Here is a 14,895-nt window from a genome sequence, read left to right on the forward strand (position 1 = left end):
GAGTGGATTTTTTTTACGCTTTTTGCCTTTTACAATACATTCTCTTTTTAAGGGGGCATGGGAAATAAGCACTTGCAAAAAAAATTTTTTTTTGGTACAAAATATTTTTAAAATATTGTGCCAACATTTTAAGTCAATCGGAACAGAACTCTTGAAGTTATAGATTTAAAGCCGACCCTACTCATAGACCGCAGATGCGCTTGAAAATATAGGAACGTGCTAGATGACCATGAAAAATACTATAAAATACTAGAATTTTTATTAGTTTTTACTACACCTTCTACGATCGTGAAGTGTGCACAGTTTAACGGAAGAAATAAAGAGCTTAAATCGTTGAAAAATCAATTTTTTTTTAACTTTTTCATGTTTAAAACTTTAAACGAGTTTTTCTCGAAACCACCCTTTAAAAGTCCGTTTCAGTGATTTTACAAAAACTACTGAACCGATCCTTCTCAAACTTGCTAAAATTTTTCTACATATAAAAATCCTCCTCCAACGATATTTTTGTTAAAACTTTTTCATATTAACGCTGTTTGTCACTTTGAAAAAACGAGATTTTTCGTACAAAATCGGATATTTTACTTCAAATGATCACAAAGATTTTAAAAAAATATTATAAAAATAATCCTCGGGGCGTGGAGAGTAAAAACTTATAATTTTACTAAATTTTGCAACTTTTTTGATTTCCGATAAATCTACGTTAAGATATCGCGGGAACCGCAAATCATGTTTTTCAAGAGGCGTACTCGAAATTGCTCTGTTCACTGGTTTATTTTACGATATTTTTCCACAAAAAAATTACTTATTATTTTTAAAATAATACGTTGTAATATGCAAAACATTTAAATACATTTATTTTAACCAGATTTCTAAAAAAAAAATTTATAAAAAAGCGTTTTTTTCATGTATTATCCCCCATTCCCACCTTAACATCCAACAGAAATCAGCCATCATATTAATACCCTACTTACCTTGGTAACGATTTTCCATTACTTTGATGTCTCGGTGAAATCGTTCGACTTTCTCTTCGCTGTAATCTCCAAGGTGCAGTGGAAAGTAATCTAGATGAGAATACAGAAAGTGTAACTTGTAATTCATTAGACAGCCCAGTTGTTAGTAATTTCTAAGCAAATCACCAACTAATTCCGCATAATTTTCACTTTTTTGATTGCCCAAAAAGTTTTCAACCACCTTTTTAAAACTAAGCCACGCTGCATTGTCGTCATTATTCATGTTGGTAACAAACGTTTCATGATTCAGCATTCTACGGATTTGAGGACTATCAAATATTCCTTCTTTCAATCTAGCATCAAATACTGTTGGCTTTTTATATCCCGAGTATGTTTAACACTCACCGTTCTTATCCAAAGCTTTTACCAATTGTTTCATTAAACCAAGTTTTATATGAAGAGGAGGAATGAGAATTTTAGATTTTTCTACCAAAGGCTTGTTGATGACATTGTTCGAACCGATTGTCATAGATTCCCTGACCGGCCAATTTATTTTGATATAATGAGTGTTTCGATCTCTACTATCCCATAAACATAGAAAGCACGGGTACTTTGTAAATTCTGATTGCTGACCTAAGATCATGGTAAGAATTTTAAGATCGCCACAAATCTGCCATTTGTGCTCTAAATATTTTATTTTATCTAATACAATCGCAATATTTTTATACTCCTTTTTGAGGGTTATTCATTGCGCTACGGGTATTCGAACATATTTATTTGTATTATGTAACAACACAGCCCTTAGGCTTCGCGTAGAAAAATCTATAAATAATCTCCAATTTTCTGCTTTGTATAAATTTTCTTTCAGTTCATTCATTAGTCCAGTAACATCATTACAATATACCATATCGTTGTCTTGAGTAAAATATTTCCTAAAAGATTCATCTCTCGTTATATAAAATGAAACTCTTGTATCTTTTGTAAGTATATTTCTCTCTTTCAATCTGAAAGCTAATAGTTCTGCACCATCTTTTGGCAGACCCAATTTCCTAATTAAATCATTTAGATCCTTTTGATTGAAGAGTTGAACGGAATTGTTTTTCTTTCCCGATGGAATATATTCATCTTCACTTTCAACATTGTTATTTTCATTGCTTGTTTCTTCATCATTTTCATCAGAATTTTCATTAATCTCAATTTCACTCAAAGAAGGTGACAGAGCATCTTCACCATCGCCCTTTGTTGATACTGTAATGCATTTATTCACACTAGAAACATTTGTATACTTTATTGTATACAAATTTAAACGATTGAATCCTTTTGTCATTGTTATACAAAAGTAACAATTATCTGTTTTCTGGGTCTTGCCTAACCGTTGGCTAGATCTTATTAAAATTCTTGACTCCTTCTTTCCATCGATCAACCATACTTTTACATGCGCCGCAAATAAGTTGTGGTGACTAGTAATGTTTTTGATCATTTACTTTAGAGCTAAAGCATCGTTCATACACTGATTTTGAATTTTCAGAGAATTTCTTAAGATTCTTCTTAAAGTTGTATTTTCCGCAAACATAACAGAAGGAATTAGCACCCCCTTTGCATTCATGATTGATCTCATGACAATGAGATGTGCTTAAAGTAGCTATAGGAGTTTGATTTTTAAGACCCGTAAGTATATTTAAACCCCGCACGTTAGCGATTCTGTTCCGATCGCAGGGGAGTCTGCCGTCCTAGGTATGGCAACCCTCATACCTCCCTAGGTCTAAGAATGAGGGCTTTCTGACTATGACGATGACACAGTCAACTTATTGTCGAACATACTACGGCTTCATTCTGACACGCTAACGTTCCACTTCAAGGCAGTGCGCCGACATTGGCTTCGGTGCCTTAGAAGATCGAAAAATGAATCATTCTACACATCATCGAATGAGACAGTTGTCACCATCTCCGTCATCCTCTAGGGCAGCAGAATTTTCAATTCCCATAACGGAAAGAGAAAAAACAAAATCGTTTATTCGGATAGTTAGAAATCAATCAACATATTTCAAAATTGTATTATAAAAAAATCGATGAAGTTGAATTACTAGGTTTCAAGTTAAAAGATTAAACTTCAGGAGTACCAAAAATTGAAGCCTTTAGAGAGGAGGGGTGGAGTGGGGGATAGGGATGTGTGAATTTATCATATCAGACCGCAGATTCGTGATCAGCGACCCCAAAAACCCGAAGCTCCAAGTTTTCACCGAGTTTCGCAAGTACCAAAAAATGGGCCAGTTGATGAGGAGGGGGTTGAATGGGGGGATTTATCAAATCGGATCCCAGAATCGTGATCAGTGAACTCGAAAACCCCTAGGGTCAATTTTACACTAAACAATTTTTTCTATACCATACCGAACCGGAAAACCGATATGTCGGTTCGCCCTGTGATATTAACTTTGTATATAGTTGATACATGATACCAGACACTAATTTAGACACTTTTCAAGGGCGATTTCAACATCTAAAGGTTAGATCCGCAATCTTGAAATTTGTAAGTTTTACTGTTTTTTGTTAAGATTTATATTAGACAGACACAAAAGTCTTGTATCATTATCTCCCTAGACCCAAAAAGTGGGGAAAATCCTAGAGATTTTCTGATCACACGTCTCAGTTTTCCCCTAAAAGCAGAAAATAAGGGAAAACATAGGGATATTCAAGAAGTTATTTTTATAATACCAGTATGCGCAAAAATAGACACATGGGTATTATATTCTTAAGTAAAGCGACTTATAAGAGACTTCAATTGTACACAGAAATTCTCTAGTGTTCTTTCTGTTTCCCCTAGATGCAGCAAATAGGGGCAAGCCTATTTATTCTGCTTCGTTTGTAGTGAGTTCAAAATAAATAAAAATAGCCATGAATCACAAACCAAGAAAGAAAATGGGTACCTAATGTAGTATGAAGTGATTGTTATAGCAAAATGTGTCGCGCGGAAACAAATAAATCCAACAATAAGCAGATGTTTACGCCTACACAATGGAATGAGACGAAATAAAGAAGATTGCTACATTTGGATGACAAACGTGGCCGGATTCAATGCTGCAAATATCTCAAAAATTTTGTATGCTAATGTTTCTAGTGTTAAAAGACCTGTAACTACAACTCAACATATAGGTGGCATGGAAGGAAACTCGAAGATGAGTTCTAGCTAAGACATGCCTTCTTTGATAGATAAATCAATTGATGACGAAATCAAAGCTCAGCAGCAGACAGATGCATCAGACGCTAGTGAGAATGAAATGAGCGAAAGCGAGTATGACGATATTGACGATATTTATACTTCCTCAGGTCAAAATGATACTACCCCTAAACTATGGACACAGGAGAAATTGAATTACGTCGTTAGCAATTTAGGATTAGCTAAAGATGCCCAGATTTCCCCCTATTTACTGCATTTAGGGATAACATTAAACGAAGTGAAAAATTTGGTGTTCAAATTCGGATTTCGCACTCAAAACTGCAAAACATATGGCATTTTTGTTATTTTTTCCGTATATATCTATATAATATGAGAAAGACCTTCAATTTCCCTAGAATTTCCCAAGTTAGGGAGACAGAAGGCAAACTAGAGAATGTGTCTATTTTGGCGTATACTGGTATTATAAGAATAACGTCCAGAATATCCCTATACTTCCCCCTATTTCGTGCACCTGGGAGAAAACTGAGACATGCAGGAGAAATGCTGAGGCCAAATTTGGAGCCAGCGGCTCAAAATTCATAAGGGCAGGCTAGTAACTTGTCCCTTGCAGACCACTTTTCTTTGTGGACATGTGTGACTAGAAAATCCCTAGGATTTCCCCCCTTTTTTGCATCTAGGGAGATAGTGGTACAAGTCTGAAAAATGTGGTGGTCAAATTTATATTGATCGCGCAAAACTGCAAAGAATATAAAATTTGTCTTATTTGTTGCCATTATAACATGAGTAAGACCTTCAATTTCCCTAGATTCATCCTAGCTAGGGGAGACGGAAAACACACTGGGGAAATTTTGTGTATGAATTTGGTCTTTGCCAGTCCCAAAACATAAGAATACGAGACCCGTAAGTTTATTCTTTCGTATACTGGTATTATCAAAATGATTTCCAGAATATCCCTAGGTTTTCGCTATTTTCTGCATCTAGGGGAAAACTGAGACGTGTAAGAGAAATTCTGATGCCAGATTCGGATTCAGCGGCTCAAAATATATAAAGGTAGCCTAGTCAATTATATCGCGCAGACAACTTTTTTTGTTGACCTCTGTTATGAATGCCGTTGATCAAGAACTGAACATCTTACTTCACGAGAGATATATTAACTGGCAGAAGAATAAAACAGAAAACAATACAATTTTAAAACCGAACGATGCATATATTCAAATTGAGGCTCTATTTTTTTTATTTCTTTATAAAAATGAAAAAAAAATTTTTTTCATATTGAAGAGTACCATTTTCAAGAGAATACTCAAACTCATTCCCAAATACCCAGAATGAGTATATGAACTATTCAGTACAATTTCTCAGTATAGTAGGATAAATTAAAAAATGTATTTAATTTGTTATAAACAAATAAGTGGATGAAAATGTTTTCATATGGTTTTACGGTGTATGGTCCCTCGATTCTCACTGGATTTCCTGAATTGATCAACAAAAATAATTTTTGTGTCATACCCTTGAGAATTTATAAATAAACCATTATTATTATAAACAAATAAAGAAAACAATTTTTGGCTTCAGCTATTGGTAACGAAAAGAATAGTCTTTTTCAATGAAATTAGCTTTATAGAGCTCGTGAATGATACTCAGTTATCATATCTGTTCATATAACAACAATTCGCAATTGTTCAAACGATCTTAGTTAACAATTGCACTATTCGGCTATTTTTCGTCACACAAACTCCGTTCTTTGGATGTATTTCATTGTTAATGACTGATCTTCAAAAAGCGTAAGGGAATTTGGATGGATAATAACAACTGCCATTGTTATAAACAATCTCTTGAACAATTACTCATCTTTTCTATTCGTCATGGAATGAATAGCGTTTTTCCACCCATAATCAACTGCAGATCACTAATTGATGATACCAATTCATTATTTTGGATCATCCGATAACAACTGTTGATTATTTAAACAAATGTAATAAACAAATACACATTTTGTCCAAAAAAATCCAGTTTAAGCTCATATTCAACCGGAAAAATCCAGTTATCGGAAGAGGCTCAGGAAGCCAACAATAAAGATTTCAGGAGATGCAGAGAGAATAATACAATGAAGACAAGTCGCATCGACACTAACACGTCAAGCCAGAAAGACCACTGCATCCAAAAGCAGAAGTTTTACTTTTGAAACAGACGTAATGTCTGATGTGCATATCTAATTAATATTAATATTATTCTCATTAAATTGTTCATGTCGATAACAATTGGTTTTAAAAAATTGGTCATTGACAGTTAATCCAGTTCTGAAAACGAAGTAAGAATATCGAAAAATGGCTAAACTGTGTATTTGTTTATTACATTTGTTTAAATAATCAATAATTGTTATCGGATGATCGAAAATAATTAAAGGGTATTGTGTAACAAAAAATAGCCGAATAATGCAACTGTTAACTAAGATCGTTTTGACAATTGCGAATTGTTATTATATGAGCAGATATAATAATTGAGTATCATTCACGAGCTCTATGGAGCTAATTCTATGGAAAATGACTATTCTTTTCGTCGCCAATAGCTGACGCCAAAAATTGTTTTCTTTATTTGTTTATAATAATAATGGTTTATTTATGAATCCTCACGGGTATGACACAAAAATTATTTTTGTTGATCAAGTGAGGAAATCCAGTAAGAATCAAGGGACCATACACCGTAAAACCATATGAAACCATTTTCATCCACTTATCAAATGTGCAAAAGTCAAAAACTAACGAGAGTATGTTTGCACGCAATAGATCCTCTTATAATTCTTATCGAAAAAGAAAAACTGAAAATAATGATACACTTTTTCGGAAGCGAAAGATTCTAACAACAATTTTTCTTTTGCGAGAATGATACCGGAGAGCTAACTATAGAAAAAAGAGTTAACTACTACGTAAAAAGATGCCGAATATGTCAAAGGCAAAATTTAACTCGCGTCAGAAAGGCCGATACCCGATATGCTTTTGGAGATCAATGAAAAGATAGGCTTGGATATGTTTTGCCCGTTAACCATTACGCAAAAACACAACTAGTACATTTTATCATTACAGGACCATTTGACAAAATACCTTATTGACCTACCTCTGAAAGATACAACATCTAACTCAATTATGACTGATCTCCTGGATTGTTATATTTATGTCTTCGCTTTGCAAAAACACATACTTACTGACCAGGATAATAATTTTGTCTCGGAACTAATGTTGAATTTTGAAAACATCTTCAAAATCAAGCATATAAAAACGAGTACCTTTCACCCGCAAAGTAATGGCAGTTTAGAAAAAGCGCATGCAGTAGTAAAAGATTTGATCAAAACTGCAATGGAAGAAAATCAAAATGATTGGGCCGAAAATTTAAACCAAAGATATGGAAAATTCAAATCGATCGTCTGGGCGTTAATAAAAGGATCTTGAACCAGCTCTTAGAAACTCGCCGCACCAAAAAGAGGACTTTTCAATTTTTTAGGTAGCATCTCTAAAACTCTCTTAGTTACCTTATAAGAAAAAGATTTGGAGTATATGATCAGAGGACTTCATATGTTCCTAGCGACGAACAGACTATCAATCATTTTAAAAGACTGAACAAGATTTATGTTTGTAAGAAATTGCAGCCGATACACTTAATTTTCCAAACTAATTCCTGTGAGAATTTAATAAATAGAAGTAGTATTAAAAAACTTAGTCAAGAATATTGCCAGTTCTCACCGTTTAGGATCAACGAAATTGTGTTTGTATAGTTAAAGCAAGATAATTCATATAGTGTTATTCCCGAGAAACCAACAAGTCTACATGTACTTTGCGAATCTTCTGATGAGCATGTTAATTTAGTATCTTCGCAAAAAATAACTAGTGCCGAAAGTTGTGTTCTTAGCACCGAAGATACAATCATGAAAATTAGTCCCTTAAAGAGCGAATACGGATAAATAAGGTATACCAAAGAAATGATACTACCTTACGACAAATACGATCTCGAGATGTTAAAAGGCTTAGAGAAGCCAGTCTAACCCTAGATGATATAGAAAATGTTCTAACTAAAATTAAAAATATGCGTCAAACCAAAAATTGGACCAAAAGAATAAGCGATGTCTTAGAATTCTTACCCTGCTGGAACTAAAAAGATTCAAAAAGATAGAAACGTATGAATAGTAAAAGATACATATATTCAATCCTTCCCAAATGCACATTTTGCATCCCACAAACTCTATCTTTTTCTTTCCCCGTCCTATCCGTCGCGTCTACTTAGATCTATCTCTTTGTATACCTGTATCTATCCCTTACAGTCACAACCGTCTATATTTTTCTATCCATGGTGTTCACAACTGTGTATGTTTCCCTATCACTAACTCTATCCCCTGAAGTCTCATGGACCTATGTTTTTCTATCTTTGTCGTTTACAAATGCCTATCTTTATCTATCCCAGACTACCCACTATCAACGATATATCCTTTTAATTTCTATCCATTTGAATCCACTAAAAAATGTAGCATTTTTATGACCCTGGCGGAACGAAGAAACCGAATGGAGCCTCTATAAAGTACCCGTTAAGACCCCATTCGTTTCTTTTTTAAAAAACTCAAAAAAATAGCCTGTAGAAGGTTACGAAATAATCGCAATAGTTTTTTTTAGCAAAGGTAAACAGTTTAAAAAAATATAAGACGTATAACGCCTGTTGACTGCTACACTTCAAACGCATCGCCTGTACGTAACAGTCAACAGGCGTTATACGTCTTACATTTTTTTTAACTTTTCACCGTTGCAAAAAAAAAAACTATTGCGATTATTTCGTAACCTTCTATAGGGAATTTTAACGTAGAATCCGAATTACAACAATTTAAAGTTGATTTTGCTGTTTTTTCGAGTTGTTTAAAAAGGACCCCAATGGGGTCTTTACGGGTACTTTTTAGAGGCTCCATTCGGTTCCTTTGTTCCGCCAGGGGACTTTCGAAAATAATAATATTTTTTGAATTTCAAACTCCGCAAAATAGTATTTAACCAGCAAGGGTTTATAAACTTAACAACAAAATTTCCTAGCTCCATGACTTACTAGTCGAAGTTCGAACTCTGCAAAGGCGTCTACTGATCCTGTAGTTATAAAAAGTGCAAATAATTTCACTTATGTCTGACTTTTACAGACAGCCACCTACTGGGAACCTGCCGGTATTAAGTCAGGTATGAACGTCAACTAGCCCGCGCCTCACTAAGGATGAACGTGGATAAGCGGAGGATTCGTTCGGATAGAACGACTAGTATTCAAGAAGATAAGGCTATCTTATATTTTTTAAAAAGCTACAAATGGATTCACTTGGATAGGAAAATAGAGATTAAAAAATATAGACGAAATTTAAGATTGATCAACGGACAGAAAAGGCTAGAGGTGGATAAGCTGTGGATACATGTAGATAGAGAGACTGAGATTCGAGAAGATAGGGCTCTCTTATATTTCAGAAAAGATGAAAAATTATTTAACGAGATAAGAAGATAGGGATTGAAAAAGAAAGACGAAATTTGCTATTGCCCAATGGATAGAAACGGATAAAGGTAGATAAGTGGAGGATTGATTTAGATAGAAAGACTGGGATGCAAAAAGATAGGGTTACCTTTATTTCAGAAAAGATAGAAATGGATTCACTTGTACAGGAAAATAGGGATAAAAATGGTAGACGAAATAAATATTGCCGAACGGATAGAAAAGGATAGATCTGGGATCAAGATAGATACATCGGTTCGTTCCATTTAAATCTTAAAGCTAGAAAATGATTCAAACGGATAGAGACTGTCCATTTACTTTCGCTGAGATTAAATCTTTAAATACAACAAGCGCGCGAGAGGTTAAGCTACGCACATTTCCAAAAAAGTAATGTTTTTCGGGGTGCTGGTGTGATTGCTTAAATTGATTGAATATCATCAACCATTTGGAATTTCTTTAATTGAGTGAATTTATTTTTACTCATATGGCCAAGGCGCTGATGACGCAATTCGTAATGGGGTTATTTACTTATTCCACTACTTAAATTCGCCACTCCATATTGAATTTGAAATCTTATTCTCATTAATCCTGAGATAACTATTTGATCACCACTCCAAATAGTTACGCCTTATTTGTCGAATACAGTTTTCCTTCCCTTTTCTTGAAGACGACGAACTGATAGAAGATTTACGGAACTTTTGAGAGTAAAGAACGTTTTCCAAGCTTCCATGGATTTCCTTTGTTCACTACCAGAAATCTAGACGATTTCTAGATACTTTCTAGACTCAGCTCGTCTAGCGAACGTCTAGGGCAATTTTATGGCGGCCGCCTAGTTTAGAGTTTCTCTAGAGTTCATCTAGCGGCGTCTAGCATGTTTTACCTGCAGCCAGGCGTCGCACTGCCTTGTCTATGGTTCACCAAGTGTTCATCTAACGGCGTCTATTAAGTTTTAACTGCAGCCAGGTATCCCACAAACGATCAACAGATTTATTACTCTCTATTGTATACTAACGCGCGACCTGTTGCTCGTTTTCTATTCAGCATTAAAGGAGATTGCAATTTTTATTTTTTAGTCGGGTTTCATTGGTCTGATCTTGAACTGATTAGAAAGAATTAACAGATGATTTTAATCAAAATGTTAACGCTAAATTTTAGACTTTTTATTATTTTAATTTTAAAAAAAAGTATAGTGTCAAAAGCATTAGCATGAGGTCTGCTATTTCTTAACATTCGTTAAAATACCAGATAGCATGTTGAACTTTTGTTTAAAAAATTGGCCTTATGGGAATTGCGAACGAATTGATAGATAATGATCAAATATCTCCAAAGCCTTGTATAAAAAATTATGAGGTTCTGTTGATAACACTAAGTAACAAAATTGTCTTTTTTATCAATTGATGAAAAATTTTAGTATGTTTTTCTGTAGATTAAGAACCTAAAGGAGGAAACGTTCTATCTTTTCGCGTAAAAAAACAACACAGGTTTAAAACGGGCTGAAATTGAAGCTTGATTCATGTCCAACGGTTCAATATTTTGAAAAATGGATTTTTGTTTTTTTTTTGCATTTTTGCATGTGCGCAATATGATTTTTTCATTTTTACGCGATATTGAACATTAAATGTTTAATAGCTCCGAGAATATTTATGTTACGAAAGAAGTTAGTTTTTCAAAATGTAAATAATAGCAAATAAATATGTGGTGGCATAAAATAAGGTTTCAAGGTTTAAAAAATGTTTAAAAATACAATTATTACATTTTCTTGGTAATAAAAAAATGTGCCTTTTTAAAGCAAAATATTTAAGGAAAAGGAATTCAATAACATTTTTTTAAAGTTTATTGAGAATGTATTTCATGCTATAAAAGAATAATGAACAAATTAACAATTAAGCATTTCAAAAATATAATAATTGTGAATGCAAGGAGGAAGCAGTCACATATTTTTCATCCAACCACCGTGGGAATCACTTTCAACCTGGAAATTCTTTCACTGCACATTTCTTTACAGAATTCTTTTTTCCTCTTATTTCGAAGTATTTTATATTCGAAAGAAAAATAAGGTATCGGGCTCTTTCTGAAATAGGTCATATTCAAACTAAGTATCCATTTTTTTCTTTTAGATCCATCAAAAACTATGCGTTTTACAGAAGTTTTTAAAAATCAGAAAATGTTTTTTGTCACTGAGGATATTTCAACGTCTTTGGACTGGAAAGTTCTTTATTTTTATCAGCTTTAGACAGTTTTTGATCGGATTAAATGTCTAAAGAAAAAAACTATTGAGTTCTTTGTGATGTAAGTAAAGTACAATTATTTTTTTTACATATTTTAAATTGCTATTTTAGAAAATCTGTTCCACATTTAAAACTTAGTAAAAAAAAGTATGTTAAAAGAATTGCGATAAACTAAAAAAAAATGCGTTTTATGAAATATTTCCTACAACAGAAAATTATTTTTTAAAATTAAAATTATTTCTTGAAAAAAAGATCCTACTCCATCTTCACTCCATTGGGAATTATTTTCCATCTAGTCTTATTAAGACGTTAAGCATTTTCTGTTATTGAAGATTCTTAACTTGATCGATATTGTGTAGATTCTTATGCCTTCATGGTTTGGAGGGTTGATCTACTGTTAGTAAGGTACAATCTCTGATGATATAGCAGATAAATTAAAAAATTTGAAAATAATTACTTGTACCATTAACACCTAGCTAAAAATTAGCGTTACGTTCTTGAATTAAGAGTACTTATTCTGATCCCTCTAATAGCTTAATTGGAAAAGCACCTGACCGGAAATCAGAGGTTTTGTGGTTCGATTCCCAATGGAGTGAAGATGGAGTAGGATCTTTTTTTCAAGAAATAATTTTAATTTTAATTTTAAAATATTATTTTCCATCTAGTATTATTAAGACGTTAAGCATTTTCTGTTATTGAAGATTCTTAACTTAATCGATATTGTGTAGATTCTTCTGCCTTCATGGTTTGGAGGGTTGATCTACTGTCTGTAAGGTACAATCTCTGATGATATAGCAGATAAATTAAAAAATTTGAAAATAATTATTTCTTTGTACCATTAACACCTAGCTAAAAATTAGCGTTATTTTATAGAATTAAGAGTACTTATTCTGATCCCTCTAATAGCTTAATTGGAAAAGCTCCTGACCGGAAATCAGAAGTTTTGTGGTTCGATTCCCAATGGAGTGAAGATGGAGTAGGATCTTTTTTCCAAGAAATAATTTTAATTTTAATTTAAAAATATTATTTTCCATCTATTCTTATTAAGACGTTAAGCATTTTCTGTTATTGAAGATTCTTAACTTGATCGATATTGTGTAGATTCTTCTACCATCATGGTTTGGAGGGTTGATCTACTGTCGGTAAGGTACAATCTCTGATAATGTAGCAGATAAATTTAAAAATTTGAAAATTATTATTTTTTTGTCATCGATGGTATTAAAGCATTTTTGTACTTGACTTTTCTGTGTTATTTATTACTTTTGAATAGCTTTTCAGTGTTTTAAATATTGAAGGTCAAAAAGTATTGAGTACTTTCTTAAATAAGTGAAACTTAGTTGTTTCACATATTTTTAATCATTGTTAAAGAAGTGTTATTATGCACTAAAAGATTAAGAGATTATTATATAAAATAGTTGGATAAATTGTAAACTGCGTATCTTATGGATTTTTTTTGTACAGAACAAAATCGTTTTTGAAAGATGTTCAAAGAAATATTGAGTTTAGTAGCTTTTAGTTTGAAGGCGGTTGGAGCTCACCATACGACTTGGCACAAAGCTGCCTTGCAAAACTAGGGTTAGATCTTGTCACCGAGATCCAAGTGCTTCGATAGCGAAGTGGGTAGAGTGCGATTTTTCAAAGCGTTTAAGCTTACGAATATACAGGGTCATCAAAAAGTATCGCCCCCCCCCTCCCTATCAGCGAAAATATGCGTTTTCGTGAGAAATGTTTCAGACAAAAGTTTTAGGGTTTTGGACGAGGATCTGAATGCTGACCTTGGTGTTGACCTTCAAGGTTATTTCAACGTCAACTTTTATTTTTCAAATGGAAACCCCTATTTTTGACACATAGGGTTTTTTTGTGGACTGATGAGAACTGCGATGGATTTCGCCGTAGTCGACTGAATCTGGATACAATATTTAACTTTTTTTTATACGCATATTTTCGCTGATCAGCTATCTAGACCTTGAAGATCAGCTTCAAGGTCACCATTCAGATCCTCGTCTAAAACACTGAAACTTTTGTCCAAAACATTTCTCACGAAAACGCATATTTTCGCTGATAGGGGTGGGGGGTCCTGATACTTTTTGATCACCCTGTATGTGTAAGTAACCATGTGTGCGAATTATATAATTAAATAATTTAAAAAATGATTGTTATAGGACAATAGTTTTGAAAAATGATTACGCAGTCATATAAGTTATAATCTAGCAAGGGGAAAATTCTAGATGCTGTGTTCCTAGACGATATCATCTAGAAATCGTCTAGATTTTCGGTAAGGTTGGTTGTTACTTCAATAAATCCTTTTGTCTTCGCTAGTATAGACATCCCTGTTTTTGCATCCGAAATCTTCAGGGGCAGCACTAGGTCCTCGAAAACTGTGAACGCATGTGGATCGTTAATGATGTGCTCGCTTGCTCCAGAATCTAAATAGAAAAATAAATCATTTGGACTGTTAGAGTTCTCTCTTCAAGAGTTTTCAAGTCCGAGCATGAATACAAACCCATCACTGCAAGTATTATCTGTTGTCTGGTTATGCTCGGTGAATATGGCTGCTAGAGTCTTTTGTCTTGGTTGTGGTTTACTTTCATTGCCTCCTTTGTAATAGATACAATCTTGTTTCATACGATTCGTCCTCCCACAGTGGTTACACCTCATATTAAAAGATTCAAAATCGTTTTTCTTTAAATTTGGTTTGTTAAATTTTGCATTTATGCCATGTTAAGGTTTCTGCTGCTTTCTGTAGTCGTTGTTCTTCCGGTTCCTTTTTTGGTTCCATGGTTTGTTCACACTGGCTTCACCTGATGGTGGAGACAGGTTCAGGGCTTTCATTCCACTTGCTGCATTCCTTCGTTTCTTATTTTTACATCGTGGTCTAGAAGACGAATTTTGACCAATGCTAGATTCAACTGTTCATCACTGAGTGTCTCAAGAGCAGTAATGACCCCATCATAAGTACACCAAACTCTCGCTTTCAGTCAAGTGTCGGGGGTTACCTTCAAATAACCTTGGACTGATTTCGGAGGGATCGAAACGTAAACAGTGA

At 33.8% G+C, this 14,895-nt stretch overlaps 1 protein-coding gene across 15 annotated transcripts in view; it reads left to right on the forward strand.

Annotated features, from left to right (window-relative positions):
• LOC117166986 (extracellular sulfatase SULF-1 homolog) overlaps positions 1–14,895 on the forward strand; it is a 554,052-nt gene that overhangs the window by 96,348 nt on the left and 442,809 nt on the right. The window contains exon 1 of one of the 15 annotated variants that reach the window (XM_033351504.1): positions 11,890–11,910. The exons of the other annotated variants lie outside the window; for them this stretch is intronic. The gene's annotated coding sequence lies outside the window, so the exon portion shown is untranslated. Of the gene's footprint in view, positions 1–11,889; positions 11,911–14,895 lie in introns of those variants that run through there. 15 annotated transcript variants of the gene reach the window in all.

Source organism: Belonocnema kinseyi, chromosome 2, assembly GCF_010883055.1.
Source record: "Belonocnema kinseyi isolate 2016_QV_RU_SX_M_011 chromosome 2, B_treatae_v1, whole genome shotgun sequence".
Lineage (NCBI taxonomy): Eukaryota > Metazoa > Arthropoda > Insecta > Hymenoptera > Cynipidae > Belonocnema > Belonocnema kinseyi.